General features: G+C 46.4%; 1 non-coding gene across 1 annotated transcript; it reads right to left on the bottom strand.

Annotated features, from left to right (window-relative positions):
- Window positions 1-2,950: 2,950 nt before the first annotated feature.
- Window positions 2,951-3,057, bottom strand: LOC120368275 (U6 spliceosomal RNA). Its single transcript, XR_005582461.1, has one exon. It is a non-coding gene; the product is annotated as a U6 spliceosomal RNA (small nuclear RNA).
- Window positions 3,058-14,658: the final 11,601 nt, after the last annotated feature.

Below are 14,658 nucleotides of genomic sequence, written 5' to 3'. Positions count from 1 at the left end.
CTTCACCCTGAGCCTTGTCTTGTCTGTTTCGTTCAGCCTCCATCCGTTTGGCCACTACCAGGGCTCTCCTTCTGACCAGTCTGTTTTAACTGAGGACTTCTTTGGTCCTAAATTGACTTCTCGTCTTTCTGAGGCTGCCTCTTCATTTACCACCTCTGCTCTGGCAGTGCAACTCAAGGGTAGTGGTCCTGCTGTGGCACCTGGTCCAGGCAACGACCCACAGTGCTGTGACTTCGGGACTGCCATACACCAGCCAGAAGGTATGTCAGCCACCCAGGGCCCCAAGGCTATCCAAAAAGCTGATTGCCCTTAGCAAAACAGTAGCATCAGGCCGGGTGCGGTGGCTCACGCCTGTAATCCAAACAATTTGGGGGACCAAAGTGGGCAGATCACTTGAAGACAGGAGTTTGAAACCAGCCTGGCCAACATGGTGAAGCCCTGTCTCTGCCCAAAAAAAAAGTACACAAAAAAATCAGCCAGGTGTGGTGGCGAGTGCATGTAATCCCAGCTACTCGGGAGGCTGAGGCAGGAGAATCGCTTGAACCCAGGAGGCGGAGGTTGTAGTGAGCCAAGATTGCAGGACAGAGCGAGAGTGAGACTCTGTCTCCAAAGAAACAAATAAACAAAAAAAAACAAAAAAAAAAAAAAAAGAAGAAAGAAAGAAAGAAAAGAAAAACAGCTAATCAGCAGTACAGAATGGGAATTCCTGCAGTTCCATGTCCCGTGGACCTATTTCTGCCTCCTGAGGGGTTGGCCCTGCTTTGTGGCTTCCCTGACCACATCATTTCATATTTTGGCGCCTGGCTGATGACCTGCATTTGTAGTGCCACACGTGGCCTTCTAGATTGAAGAGGCCTGCATTTCTGTTGCTCACTTAACCCTGTCAGTGGCCATATGGAAAATATCCAGCTCCCACAGCTCATCCCTGCACAGCCCGTCTGCCAGTTCACACAGTAATTAGGTTTGCCACTCCCTCGGTTTTCCTTAGCACTCCCATTCTGGCACCTGGTTAACATTTGGAGGAATTCCACCCTCCCATAAGACCAGAAGGATACCTTCAGGTGGTGGGAAAGAGCGGCTTCTAGATCTCCAACCAACACACCCCATTTGTAGGAGAGGTCAACCCTGAGAGAACCCTGTGCAGCTCAGGCCCTGCACTCCCCGTGTGTCAGTGGCACATTCTGGCCTCTAGAGGGATCTCCAAGAACGAGGAAGAGAAGGAGGAGCAGCTCTGTGCTGTCACAGAATGGGGGTCCAGGAGCTTAAACCACAGCTGTCCTAGAGAAGCAGGCTCATGTCTTGACCGCATCCCTAAATGCACGGATGTCCTTTGGTATCCTTTGGGCAAGCATGTCCTACTTGATTTGCCCTGCCTGGTCTGTTTTTCCACTGGTCTCTGCCCACTGGAAACATTCATCTATGACTGCACCTGGCCTCACCGTCAGTGCCCACGCCCTCCCTTAATGAGGACTCCAGAGTTTGGCCAGGCACAGTGGCTCTCACTTGTAATCCCAGCACTTTGGGAGACTCAAACGGGTGGATCACCTGAGGTAGGAGTTCGAGACCAGCCTGGCCAACATGGTGAAACCTTGCTGCTACTAAAAATACAAAAATTAGTTGGGCATGGTGGCTCACGCCTGTAATCCCACTTACTCGGAAGGCTAAGGAAGGAGAATCACTTGAACCTGAGGGACGGAGTTTGCAGTGAGCCAAGATCGTGCCATTGCACTCCAGCCTAGGTGACAGAGTGAGACTCCACCTCAAAAAAAAAAAAAAAAAAAAAAAAAAAAAAAAAGGCCAGGCATGGTGGCTCATGCCTGTAATACCAGCACACTTTGCAAGGCCAAGGCAGGCAGATTACCTGAGGTAAGGCATTTGAGACCAGTCTGGCCAACATGGTGAAATCTGATCTCTGCTAAAAGAAATAATTCTGTGCCTATAGTCCCAGCTATTCAGGAGGCTGAGACTGGAGAATCGCTTGAACCTTGGGAGGCAGAGGTCATGGTAAGCCAAGATCACACCACTGCACTCCAGCCTGGGTGACAGAGTGAGACTCTGTCCCAGAAAAAACAAACAAAAAGTAGACCATGCATTCACACATTATAAATGTGTGTACATGGCAAAGTCCTCTCACTCCTGTCTTTTGCTTCCTCACTTCTCCCTGAAGGAAACAGACCTTACCGGTGCCAGTGTGTCATTCCCAAGGTTGCCTACGTGTTTACAAGTAAATCTGTGTATTTAGGATGGTCCCCTCTTGTTATAGAAATGGTAGCACATTATATATGCTATTCTGCACATTTCCAACAATACTTTATTTATTTTTTTTCAGAGCATCTCACAGATCCATTTATTCATGCCATGAACTAAATGGTACTCATACAAGTGTACAGTGATGTTCCACGCGCCCCATCTAACACAGCTTGCTCGAATTTACAGGCAGACTGATGTTTTCCTTCACATGTACTCCAAGTAAGCTGGTTAATGATCACAAGCAGGTGCTGCAGCTTTCGCAGCCTTATTTCTTTTATTGGCGTTACGGAGTTCATAAGCAATGAAGCCCATCAGCCCCATTCCTACCCAAATCTCCTGGTAAACTTGGGTATAGTAGGGCTTCAAGGGGATCCACATTTTTTTTTTTTTTTTTGAGACGGAGTTTCGCTCTTGTTGCCCAGGCTGGAGTGCAGTGGGCTCACCGCAACCTCTGCCTCCTGGTTTCAAGCAATTCTCTCAGCCTCCCAAGTAGCTGGGATTACAGGCATGTGCCACCACGTCCAGCTAATTTTTTGCATTTTTAGTAGAGATGGGGTTTCACCATGTTGGCCAAGATGGTCTCGGTCTCTTGACCTCGTGATCCACCCTCCTCGGCCTCCCAAAGTGCGGGGATAACAGGCGTGAGCCACCGCGTCCAACCCAGGGATCCACATATTTTTAAATAATACTTTGAAGCATCTAAAATATGGAACTCTTCACAAATTTGCATGCCATCCTTGAGCAGGGGCTATGCGAATTTTCTCTGTATCGTTCCAATTTTAGTACATGTGCTGCCAAAGCGAGCACTCCAGCAATACCTTAAAAGCATGTAACTGGAATGAGGGTCTGATTCCAGGCAGCCAACGCGTATGATTAGCAAGGTAAGGGTGTGCAGATGAGAGCAGCAATTAACCAAAGCCGATAGAAACTGCAGAAAGAAAACACCTCAAAGAGTTGCTGAGAGCTAAATTAATTGAGTGAGGCTGGAATTATAAAAGGAATTTTAAAAAAGGCCTGGAACACATTACTGTTGATGACTTCGTGGCTGAAATCACTCCAAAAGGCAGAGCCCTGGTACCTGACAGTGTAAAGAAGGAGCTCCTGACCAGGCGCAGTGGCTCATGCCTGTGATTTCAGCACTTTGGGAGGCCTAGGTAAGTGGATGGCTTGAGCCCGGAAGATCAAGACCAGCCTGAGCAGCATAGCAAAACCTCATCTCTCAAAAAAGAAAAAATTGGCTTGACATGGTGGCACATGCCTATAGTTCCATCTACTTGGGAGGCTGAGATAGGAGGATCACTTGAGCCCAAGAGTTTGAGGCTGCATTGAGCTATGATCACTGCACTCCAGCCTGGGTGACAAACCAAGATCCTGTCTCAAACACACACACACACACACACACACACACACACACACACACACCCCTGTGGTTTTGACTGCTGCTAGTTTCCAGAGTGTCAGAGGCTAAGTACAGGCCAAACCCCATTAGAAACAGGGTCCTCTTGCTGGTCCGAGTGCAGTGGTGTTTACAACCAATTGATCATAGCCAGTTACAGATTTCTTTGTTCCTTCGCCACTCCCACTGTTTCACTTGACTAGCCAAAAAAAAAAGAAAAGGAAAAAAAGAAATAAGGTCAGCATTATTGTAGTGAACAATAAGCACAGAAGGACAGTAATCAGAATGGCTTTACTCAAGATACTCTCCCTAATGTCTCACTGATTGTGATGTCCCTAGGTATAAAACATATGGGAACTGCACTAAAGTCTTACTTATTATTTTTTTGAGATGTAGTCTTGCTCTGTACAGAGTGCAGTGGCTTGATCTCAGCCCATTGCAACCTCTGCCTCCTGGGTTCAAGCGACTCTCCTGTCTCAGCCTCTCAAGTAGCTGGGACTATAGGGGGGCACCACCACACCTGGCTAATTTTTTAATTTTTAGTAGAGATCGGGTTTCATCATGTTGGCCAGGCTGGTCTCGAACTCCTGACCTCAAATGACACTCCTGCCTCAGCCTTCCAAAGAGCTGTGATCACAGGTGTGAGCCACCATGCCTGGCCCTACTTGATATTAATAAGTACAAATGTTCTCCCCACCACCGCCCCCATACAGAGTCTTGCTCTGTCACCCAGGCTGGAGTGCAGTAGCATGATCTTGGAACCTCTGCCTCCTGGGCCTTAAGCTATCCTCCTGCCTCAGCCTCCAGAGCAGATGGAACTACAGGCATGTGCTGCCACGCTCAGCGAATTTTTCTATTTTTTCGGTAGAGACAGGGTTTTGCTGTGTTGCCCAGGCTGGTCTCTAGCTCTTGAGCTCAAGCGAGCCACCCAACTTGGCCTCCTAGAAGACTTAGATTATAGGCGTGAGCCACCGCAGCTGGCCTAATAAGTGCAAATGTTATAATTATGGAGTCCCCAGACTTGATTTCAACCGTATTGCAGGGTCATTATCCCTCATCCAGTTCTCACACCTGAGCCAGTTTATAGACCTGCAGCTGCTTGAATAAAGGGGAATAAAAGCCTGGGAGGAATGAGCCTGCAGCATGGCCATACAGACAAATGATGCTCTTCCTCCTTGCCTTGCCACGGGGGATCTGTGGCCATTTATCATAGTGATTGTGTATTGTAGAAAGGAAAATACCCAGAATTGTCAGGAATTGCTGGATGCGCTTGCTCTCGCTCTCTTTCTCTCTCTCTCTCTCCCCCTTTCCCTCTCCCCCTCTCTCTCTCCCTCTCCCTCTGTCTCTCTCTCTCTCTCTCTTTTTTTTTTTTTTGAGATGTAGTTTTGCTCTTGTTACCCAGGCTGGAGTGCAATGGTGCGATCTCGGCTCACCACAACCTCCGCCTCCTTGGTTCAAGCAATTCTCCCGGCTCAGCCTCCTGAGTAGCTGGGATTGCAGGCACGTGCCACCATGCCCAGCTAATTTTTTGTATTTTTAGTAGAGACGGGGTTTCACCATGTTGACCAGGATGGTCTTGATCTCTTGACCTCGTGATCCACCCGCCTCGGCCTCCCAAAGCGCTAGGATTACAGGTGTGAGCCACCGCGCCCGGCCCTCTCTCTCTTTTTTTTAAAAGATGGGGTTTCACCATGTTGGCCAGGCTGGTCTCAAACTCCTGACCTCAGGTGATCTTCCCACCTTGGCCTCCCAAAGTGCTGGGATTACAAGCTGGGATCCACACCCAGCCTGGATCCTGTCTCTTAATTAATGCTATCTCCTGAGGAATCTGTGTGTGGTTGGCTGAATAATATTCCCCAAAATGTAGTCCACTTCCTAATTCCTGAGTAGAAACTGGGAATAGGTGGCTTGGCAGATGTCATTAAGCTAAGAATCTTAGATGGGGAGATTATTCTGGATTATCCATGTGGAGCCAACGTGATCGCAGAGGTCCTCATGAGAGGGAGTCGAAAAGGTTAGAGAGAGAGAAGGACATGTGAGGACAAAGGAGAGATTGGAGCAGGCGTCCCCAAACTACGGCCACCGGGCCGCATGCGGCCCCCTGAGGCCATTTATCCAGCCCCCCGCCGCACTTCAGGAAGGGGCACCTCTTTCATTGGTGGTCAGTGAGAGGAGCACAGTATGTGGCGGCCCTCCAATGGTCTGAGGGACAGTGAACTGAACCCCTGTGTAAAAAGTGTGGGGACGCCTGGATTGGAGCATGTGGGGCTGCAATGCAGACAACCTCTAGAAGCTGGAAACAGCAAGGAAACAGACTCTCCCCTAGAGGCTCCAAAAATAATGCAACTGGCCAACCCATTTCAAACTCCTGACCTCCAAAACTATAAAACTCTGAATTCTAGTTGTTTCCTAAAACGGCCGTAGGCTCTGTGCATGTTGACTCACACCTGTAATTCCAGCATTGTGGGAGGCCAAGGTGGGACGGCTGCTTGAGCCCAGAAGTTTAAGACCAGTCTGGGCAACATAATGAGACTTCATGTCTTAAAAAAACAAACAAACAAAAGAAAACAGCTGGGTGCACCTGTCTAATAAAAAATTAGTGACTGGCAGTGAAACCCTGTCTCTACTAAAATACAAAAATTAGCTGGGTATGGTGGTGTGCACCTGTAGTCCCAGCTACTTGGGAGGCCAGGGCAGGAGAATTGCTTGAAGCCGGGAGGTGGAGATTGAGGTGAGGTGAGATCACGCCACTGCACTCCAGCCTGGTGCCTGGTGAAAAAGCGAGACTCTGTCTAAAAAAAAAAAAAAAAAATACTACCTGGCATGTGCCTGTAGTTCCCAGCTACTCAGGAGACTGAGGCAGGAAGATCACTTGAGCCTGGGAAGGAGAAGTTGAAGTGAGCAGTGATTGTACAACTATGCTTCAGCCTGGGTGACAGAGCAAGACCCTGTCTTAGAAAGAAAAGAAACAGCTGTATATGCAAATTGACCCACAAAATGCAGAAGGAGCCAAGAAGCCAAGAAGGAAGACAAATCCAGTTTGTTGGTCAAGGGTGATTTATCGCCGGGCGCGGTGGCTCAAGCCTGTAATCCCAGCACTTTGGGAGGCCGAGGCGGGTGGATCACGAGGTCAAGAGATTGAGACTATCCTGGTCAACATGGTGAAAACCCGTCTCTACTAAAAATACAAAAATTAGCTGGGCATGGTGGCGCGTGCCTGTAATCCCAGCTACTCAGGAGGCTGAGGCGGGAGAATTGCCTGAACCCAGGAAGCGGAGGTTGCGATGAGCCGAGATCGTGCCATTGCACTCCAACCTGGGTAACAAGAGCAAAACTCCGTCTCAAAAAAAAAAAAGGGTGATTTATAGGGGAACATGTGAACAGAAGTATAATCTTGGGTGGCAGCAGGACAAGTAGATTTCTGCAGTTACTCTCCAGACCTAAGGGAAAGGATACATGTGCTCTACAGGAAGTGTGCAAGACAGGCCGGGTGCAGCGGCTCACGCCTGTAATCCCAGCACTTTGGGAAGTCGAGGTGGGTGGATCACAAAGTCAAGAGTTTGAAACCAGCCGGGCCAATATAGTAAAACCCCATCTCTACTAAAAATACAAAAATTAGCCAGATATGGTGGTGCATGCCTGTAATCCCAGCTACTTGGGAGGCTGAGACAAAAGAATTGTTTGAACCCGGGAGGCGGAGGTTGCAGTGAGCGGAGATCAAGCTACTGCACTCCAGCCTGGGTGACAGAGCGAGATTCTGCCTCAAAAATAAATAAATAAATAAATAAATAAATAAATGTTCAGGACAGGACAGGCATGGTGGCTCATGCCTGTAATTCCAGCACTTTGGAAGGCTGAGGCCTTCCAAAGGTCAGAAGTTCGAGACCAGCCTGGCCAATACGGTGAAATCCCGTCTCTACTAAAAATGCAAAAATTAGCCAGGCATGCCTGTGTGGGAAGTAGAAAAATTCCTTTTTAAAGTTCCTTTCTTGTTAAAGAATAAGTGTGCAAATAACTTTGTTAAGCCCCATCCTATGTAGCTGTTAGACATGCTTACAGGCACATAGTACATTCTATGTCCTTGTACTTTAACCAAGATATCTGTGCTGAACCTGCTCACAGGCATGTCCCAACTCTCCATTGCTTTTACCTGTTTAGAAAAGTTTTAAGTTTTTAGCCAATCGGCTTTCAGTTTAGATTGTGAGGTTTGTCTCTAGCCAATCACTTGAACCCAGGAGGAGATCAGACATAGCAGTAAGGACAACCCCAAATGCGTAAGGAATAAATTTGTGTATCTTCTCTTTGCACTCTCGTGGCAAGATGGCTAGTGAGAATACCCTTCCTGCATGCAGCCCAGGAAGTAAAAATTGCATTGCTAAAAGATCCTTTGTCTCAGTGCTAATTTTTCTTTGCAGCACTGAGCATGTTTTCCTAAAATCTGTTTCCAACACCTGTAATCCCAGCTACTTGGAAGGTTGCAGTAAGCCGAGATTAAGCCACTGCACTCCAGCCTGGGTAACAGAGTGAGATTCCATCTCCAAAAAAAGAAAAAAGAAAAGAAATGTACGGTCCAGGCCAGGCATGGTGGCTCACGCCTATAACCCCAACACTTTGAGAGGCCAAGGGTGGGTGGATCACCTGAGGTCAGGAGTTCAAGACCAGCCTGGTCAACATGGTGAAAACTGGTCTCTACTAAAATAAAAAATAAAAAGATTAGCTGGACATGGTGGCATGTGCCTGTAGTCCCAGCTACTTGGGAGGCTGAGGCAAGAGAATTGCTTGAACCCAGGAGATGGAGGTTGCAGTGAGCCGAGATCACGCCACTGCACTCCAGCCTGGGTGACAGAGTGAGATTCCATCTCAAAAAAAACAAAAGGTGCAGGACAATTGAAGGCAACCTTCCAAGGAGAGTATATGCATCATAGCCTGTAATTTGTCTGATAACATCAAGGTTGACATGCTCTTACACTAAGGACAGTAAATAAAGTGGAAATCCAGGAGGCATTCGCCGGATGTAGGTCGATCAGAAGTCAACATGGCAGATTAGTGTCCAAGATGGAGTCACCATTGTCTGCACACTAGTCAAAGTGGGACTTTTGGAGTCATGATAAAGGAGTTATTGTCTAAGTTCATCCCATGGTAAGTCTAGTGGTCTGTGAACGCACTCTGTACTTTTTCTCTATGCTTAATAACTGGTAAAATACCCACACTGGCTCTCTAACCTATGGAATGAGAGCTGCTATTATGGTGGGAATTGCCAAGTGGAAGCCCTGAAATTGCTCCCACACCCCTTCAAAAACAATATAGCATCTTTCGGGAAATTTCAGAGATGAATGTCACCATTAAATAACACAAAGGGCCAGGTGCAGTGGCTCAACTCCTATAATCCCACCACTTGGCAAAACCCCATCTCACTGAAAATACCAAAAAAGTAGCCGGGCATGGTGGCACTTGCCTGTAATCCCAGCCACTTGGGAGGCTGAGGCAGGAGAATCACTTGAACCTGGAAGATGGAGGTTGCAGTGAGCCTGGATCGCACCATTGCACTCCAGCCTGGGTAAGAAGAGTGAAAATCCATCTCAAAAACAAAAACAAAAACAAAACACACACACGAAGATGTGGAGTTAGTGATTCCCACTTAATTTGCCTGTTTTATGAAAAAAAAGTGATTTTGAAGGAGGACAATGAATTATTGTAAACTTAAATTCCAATTGTATCTGATTTTTTGTTTTTTTGAGACAGTCTTGCTGTTACCCCAGGCTGGAATGCATTGGCACAATCTTGGCTCACTGCAACCTCCGCCTCCTGGGTTCAAGTGATTCTCCTGCCTCAGGCTCCCAAGTAGCTGGGATTACAGGTGTATGTCCTCACACCTGGCTAATTTTTGTATTTTTAGTACAGACGGAGTTTCACCCTGTTGGCCAGGCTGGTCTCGAACTCCTGACCTCAGGTGATCTGCCTCACTCAGCCTTCCAAAGTGCTGGGATTACAAGCGTGAGCCACACCACGTCCTGCCTATATCTGATTTTCTAATGTTTCCTTTTTTTAAAAAAAAAGATCGGATCTCTGGCCAGGTGCGGTGGCTTATAACTGTAATGCCGGGACTTTGGGAGGCTGAGGGTCTCTCTGTCACCAAGGCTGGAGTGCAATAGCACAATCATGGCTCACTGAAGTTTTGACCTCCTGGGCTCAAGTTATCCTCCCACCTCAACCTCCTGAGTAGCCGACTACATGTGTGTGTCACTATGCCTAGTTAATTTTTTTTTTTCCTTTTTTGAGACAAAGTATCGCTCTGTTGCCTGGGCTGGAGTGCAGTGACATGATCTCAGCTCACTGCAACCTCCGCCTCCTGGGTTCAAGCTATCCTTCCGCCTCAGCCTCCCTAATAGCTGGGACTATGGGCATGAGCCACCATGCCTGGCTAATTTTTGTATTTTTAGTAGAGATAGGGTTTCACACTGTTGGCCAGGCTGGTCTCGAACTCCTGACCTCAGGTGATCTGCCTGCCTAGGCCTTCCAAAGTGCTGGGATTACAGGTGTGAGCCACCAGGCCTGACCAGTTTTTCTTTTGTCACATCCTCTGCTTATCCAACCCAACTAATTTTTTAATTTATTATTATTATTTTTTTTTGTAGAGATAAGGGTCTCACTATGTTGCCTAGGCTGGTCTTGAACTCCTGGTCTCAAGGGTCCCACCTGTCTTGGCTTCCCAAAGCACTGAGTTTATAGGTATAAGTCACTGTGCTGGGCCTAATATTGCCTCTTTACTGGAGCAAATTAATATGCCCCTTAGTACCTGGTTCAGAGCAATTGACCTGGCAAATGCCTTTTTCTTTTCTTTCTTTGTCTTTCTTTTTTTTTTTTTTTTTTTTGAGACTGAGTCTTGCTCTGTTGCCCAGGCTAGAGTGTAGTGGCTCGATCTTGGATCACTGCAACCTCTACCTCCTGGGTTCAAAAGATTCTCCTGCCTTAGACTCCTGAGTAGCTGTGATTACAGGCATGTGTCTCTGTGCCTGGCTTATTTCTGTATTTTTATTTATTTATTTATTGGAAACAAGGTCTCATTCTGTCACCCAGGCTGGAGTGGAGTGGTGCAATCTTGGCTCACTGCAACTTCCATCTCCTGGGTTCAAGTGATTCTCATGCCTCAGCCTCCCAAGTAGCTGGGATTACAGGTACCCGCTACCATGCCCGGCTCATTTTTTGTATTTTTAGTGAAGACAGGGTTTCACCATGTTGGCCAGGCTGGTCTCGAACTCCTGACCTCAGGTGAACTGCCTGACTCAGCCTCCCAAAGTGCTGGGATACTGAATTGAGCACTCACCAATTGGTGAGCCACCATCCCCGGCTGAAAATCCTTTTTTCTAACAACCAATTAAGAAAAACTGTAAGGTGTTATTTATTTTCACCCAGAAAGAATAGTGGCATACCTTCACCATCTTTCTTCAGGTCTATGTTAGATCTTCGGCTATATGTTACAATCTAGTCTGCAAGAAACTTAATCTTTTAAAATTAAGTCATCATTCTGATCTGCCATTGAAAATCATGTCAAAAACCACAATAACTTTTGCACCAACCTAATACTGAATTGAGCATATGGGCTGGGCGTGGTGGCTCATGCCTGTAATTCCAGTACTTCCAGAGATCGAGACAGGAGGATCGCTTGAGCCCGAGAGTTCAAGACCAGCCTGAACAATGTAGTGAGACCTCATCTCCATAAAAAATAAAAACAAAATTGGCCAGGCATGGTGGCATGTGACTGTAGTCCCAGTTACCCAATAGATAATTTTTTTTTTTTTTGAGTCAAGGTCTCACTCTGTTGCCCAGGCTGGACTTCAGTGGTACAATCTCTGCTCATGGCAACCTCAGCCTCCTGGGCTCAAGGAATTCTCATGCCTTAGACTCCTGAGTAGTTGGGGCTACAGGTACGCACCACCACACCTGGCTAATTATTGTATTTTTAGCAGAGATGGTGCTTCACTATGTTGGCCAGGCTCGAACTCCTAGCCTCAAGTGATCCTCCTGCCTCCCAAAGTGCTGGGATTATAGACATGAGCCACTCTGCTTGCCCTCAATAGAGAATTTTTAATTTACTTATATTTAATATGCCAACAAACAACTGTAACCCCATCATCCAGGTCCGGCCTAACATCCTGTTACTAGCCGTCATGCCATTAGAGATGCTGTCATTCTCTCCCTGAGAAGGAGAAACCTCAAATCCTATTAGTCACTGTTAACCTCTCTCTAGGTGATGTTCATTCCTTTTCTAGCTCAATTACAGTCCACTTCTGATATACAGTCATCTAAAGACTAAATTATCAAGTCCAATAGAGCTTAAAAAAAAAAAAAAGCTGGCCAGGCTCAGTGGCTCATGCCAGTAATCCCAGCACTTTGGGAGGCAGAAGCAGGAGGATTGCTTGAACCCAGGAGTTCGAGACCAGCCTGAGCAACATAGTGAAACCTCATCTCTACCAAAAATACGAAACTGGGCTCAGTGGCTTGAACCTATAAACCCAGTTTCCTTGGGAGGCTGAGGCTGGAGGATCACTTGAGTCCAGGAGTTCAAGACCAGCCTGGGTAACATAGTGAGACACCATCTCTAAAAAAAAAAAAAATTTTGAGGCGGGGCATGGTGGCTCACGCCTGTAATCCTGACACTTTGGGAGGTCAAGGTGGGCAGATTGCCTGAGCTCAGGAGTTCGAGACCAGCCTGGGCAACATGGTAAAACCCCGTCTCTACTAAAAATACAAAAATAAGTTATCTGGACATGATGGCGTATATCTGTAATCCCAGCTACTTGGGAGGCCGAGGCACAAGAATTGTTTGAACTCAGAAGGGGAGATTGCAGTGAGCCATGATCACACCACTGCACTAGAGCAAGACTTTGTCCACCCCCTCCAAAAAAAAACAAATAAAAATACGAAACATTAGCCAGATGTGGTGGTATGTACTTGTAGTCCCAGCTACTTGGGAGGCTGAGGCAGAATTGTTTGGGCCCAGGAGGTGGAAGTTGCAGTGGGCTAAGATCACGCCATTGCATCCCAGCCTGGGCTACACAGTAAGACTGTCTCAAAAAAAAGAAAAAAATAAAGCTCAAATTATAAGGTTAGCATTAACAAATATACCTTAAAATCAGTACTAGCATACTACTATAGCATGCAGAAGTATCTGGAATGGGTGGGAATAAAAAGAAGTATGTATAAGCCAGGCCTGAGAAAGAAACCAATCTTTCTCCACCAATTGGTAATAGAGAATTTCCCATGAACTCATAATGTGGGTTGAGAGGGAGGTGTCAGTACAGCGGTAGTAGCTACCAAGGAAATCTAAGCCATTTGCTCATGCAACTGCCTTCTGCCTTCAGAACATGCATAGGCATAATCTGAAATATACAGTTTCCACTGGATGCTGAATTGTTGATATGCATCATCAACTTATTGGCTTCATGGATTCACTAACACTCACATCATGATAAGCAACTGAGGTCAGAGGATAACTAGTTTCTCTGTGATCTCTACCAGGGCGCAGGAATAAACCAAGAGCTCTTTCTCAAAAAAAGATTAGTTGTCTCCCCAAGATGGCATGATTTTGCTAGCAAATTCTACAAGTCTGAGCCTTCATTCTTGATTGGGTTTTTTCAGAGGCTCTATCACATCTGCCAGATATACCATGGTAACTATCGAATCTGCTGGATCAGGCTCAAGTAGCAGAACAGCTAGCAATAAAGTTTGAGTCAGCTGCAGTGGTGTCTTGTCGTGCTCTAGTTTTTATTCAAAACCGAAACATTATAGGTTAGTCAGTAAATGGGTCAGGAAACACACTCAGTTGAATACATTGCCTCCAGAATCTACACTGGCCCGCCAAATGCCATTCCTCATTATAAGTGGCAGGAATGCAAGATGCATTAACTCACCTTTCATTTGAGTGGGGATATCTCAACATACTCCGCATCAAAGAATATCTGGAAACTTCGACACTATGGCGAACTTTTGGATTTTTATGAGGTTTATTGCCCATCCTCAGTCATGAATATATCTTATTTAGAAAGACATCCAGGGTATAATACTGGGCTCCCTCTCTGTGATATAGAGGGTCCTACCTCGGCCTGCCTCGGCCCCCCAAAGTGCTGGGATTACAGGTGTGAGCCACCATGCCTGGCCTAAAATTTATGTTTTTTAAACCTGGGCAATATGATAAGACTTCATTTCTACCAAAAAAAAAAAAAAAAAAAAAATTAGCCAGGCATGGTGGTGCACACCTGTGATCCCAGCTACTCGAGTGGCTGAGCAGGAGGACTGCTTCAGGAGGTTGAGGCTACAGCGAGCCATAATCATGCCACTGCACTCCAGCCTGGGTGGCAGAGCTAGACCCTGCTTCAAAAATAAAAAAATAAAACAAATTTACCTTGCCTTAAATATTCCAAAACCCATCCATGTCAACTTTGGAATTTTAACCTTGCCTGATACTTCAGCATTTCTCTGCAGGGTAAACCTTGATTAGTGGCATATTCCTAATTGGTGCTGTTCACCCATTTTTCTTGCTCTTACCCTCTGATTCTGTAACCACTCAGTGGGTTCTCCTTGCCTGCTGCCCAGATAGAGCTGATTTATCAAGACAGCGGAATTGCAGTAGAGAAAGAGTTTAATTCACACAGAGCTGGCTCCATGGGAGACTGGAATATTTTCATAGTTTTGGGGGAGGAGAGGTGCTGCTGATTGGCTTGGGGTGAAATCATATGAGTGTGGAAAATGGTCCTCTTGCTCAGAGTCCACTTCTGGGTGCGGCCACCGGACCAGTCATTTGTGGGTCTGGGTAGAGCCATTGGTCTTTAGAAATGGAAAAACCTGAAAAGACATCCCAAAAGGTCAACCTTAGGTTCTAGAATAGTGATGTTTTCTGCGGAAGTAATTGAGAAAGTTGCAAATCTCTCTCTCTTTTTTTTTTTTTTTTTTTGAGACAGGGTCTCACTCTGTTGTCCAGGCTGGAGTGCAGTGGCACAATCATAGCTCGCTAT

This window comes from Saimiri boliviensis, chromosome 5 (assembly GCF_048565385.1).
Source record: "Saimiri boliviensis isolate mSaiBol1 chromosome 5, mSaiBol1.pri, whole genome shotgun sequence".
In the NCBI taxonomy this organism is placed as follows: domain Eukaryota; kingdom Metazoa; phylum Chordata; class Mammalia; order Primates; family Cebidae; genus Saimiri; species Saimiri boliviensis.
This window is presented reverse-complemented; position numbering and strand designations above follow the sequence as displayed.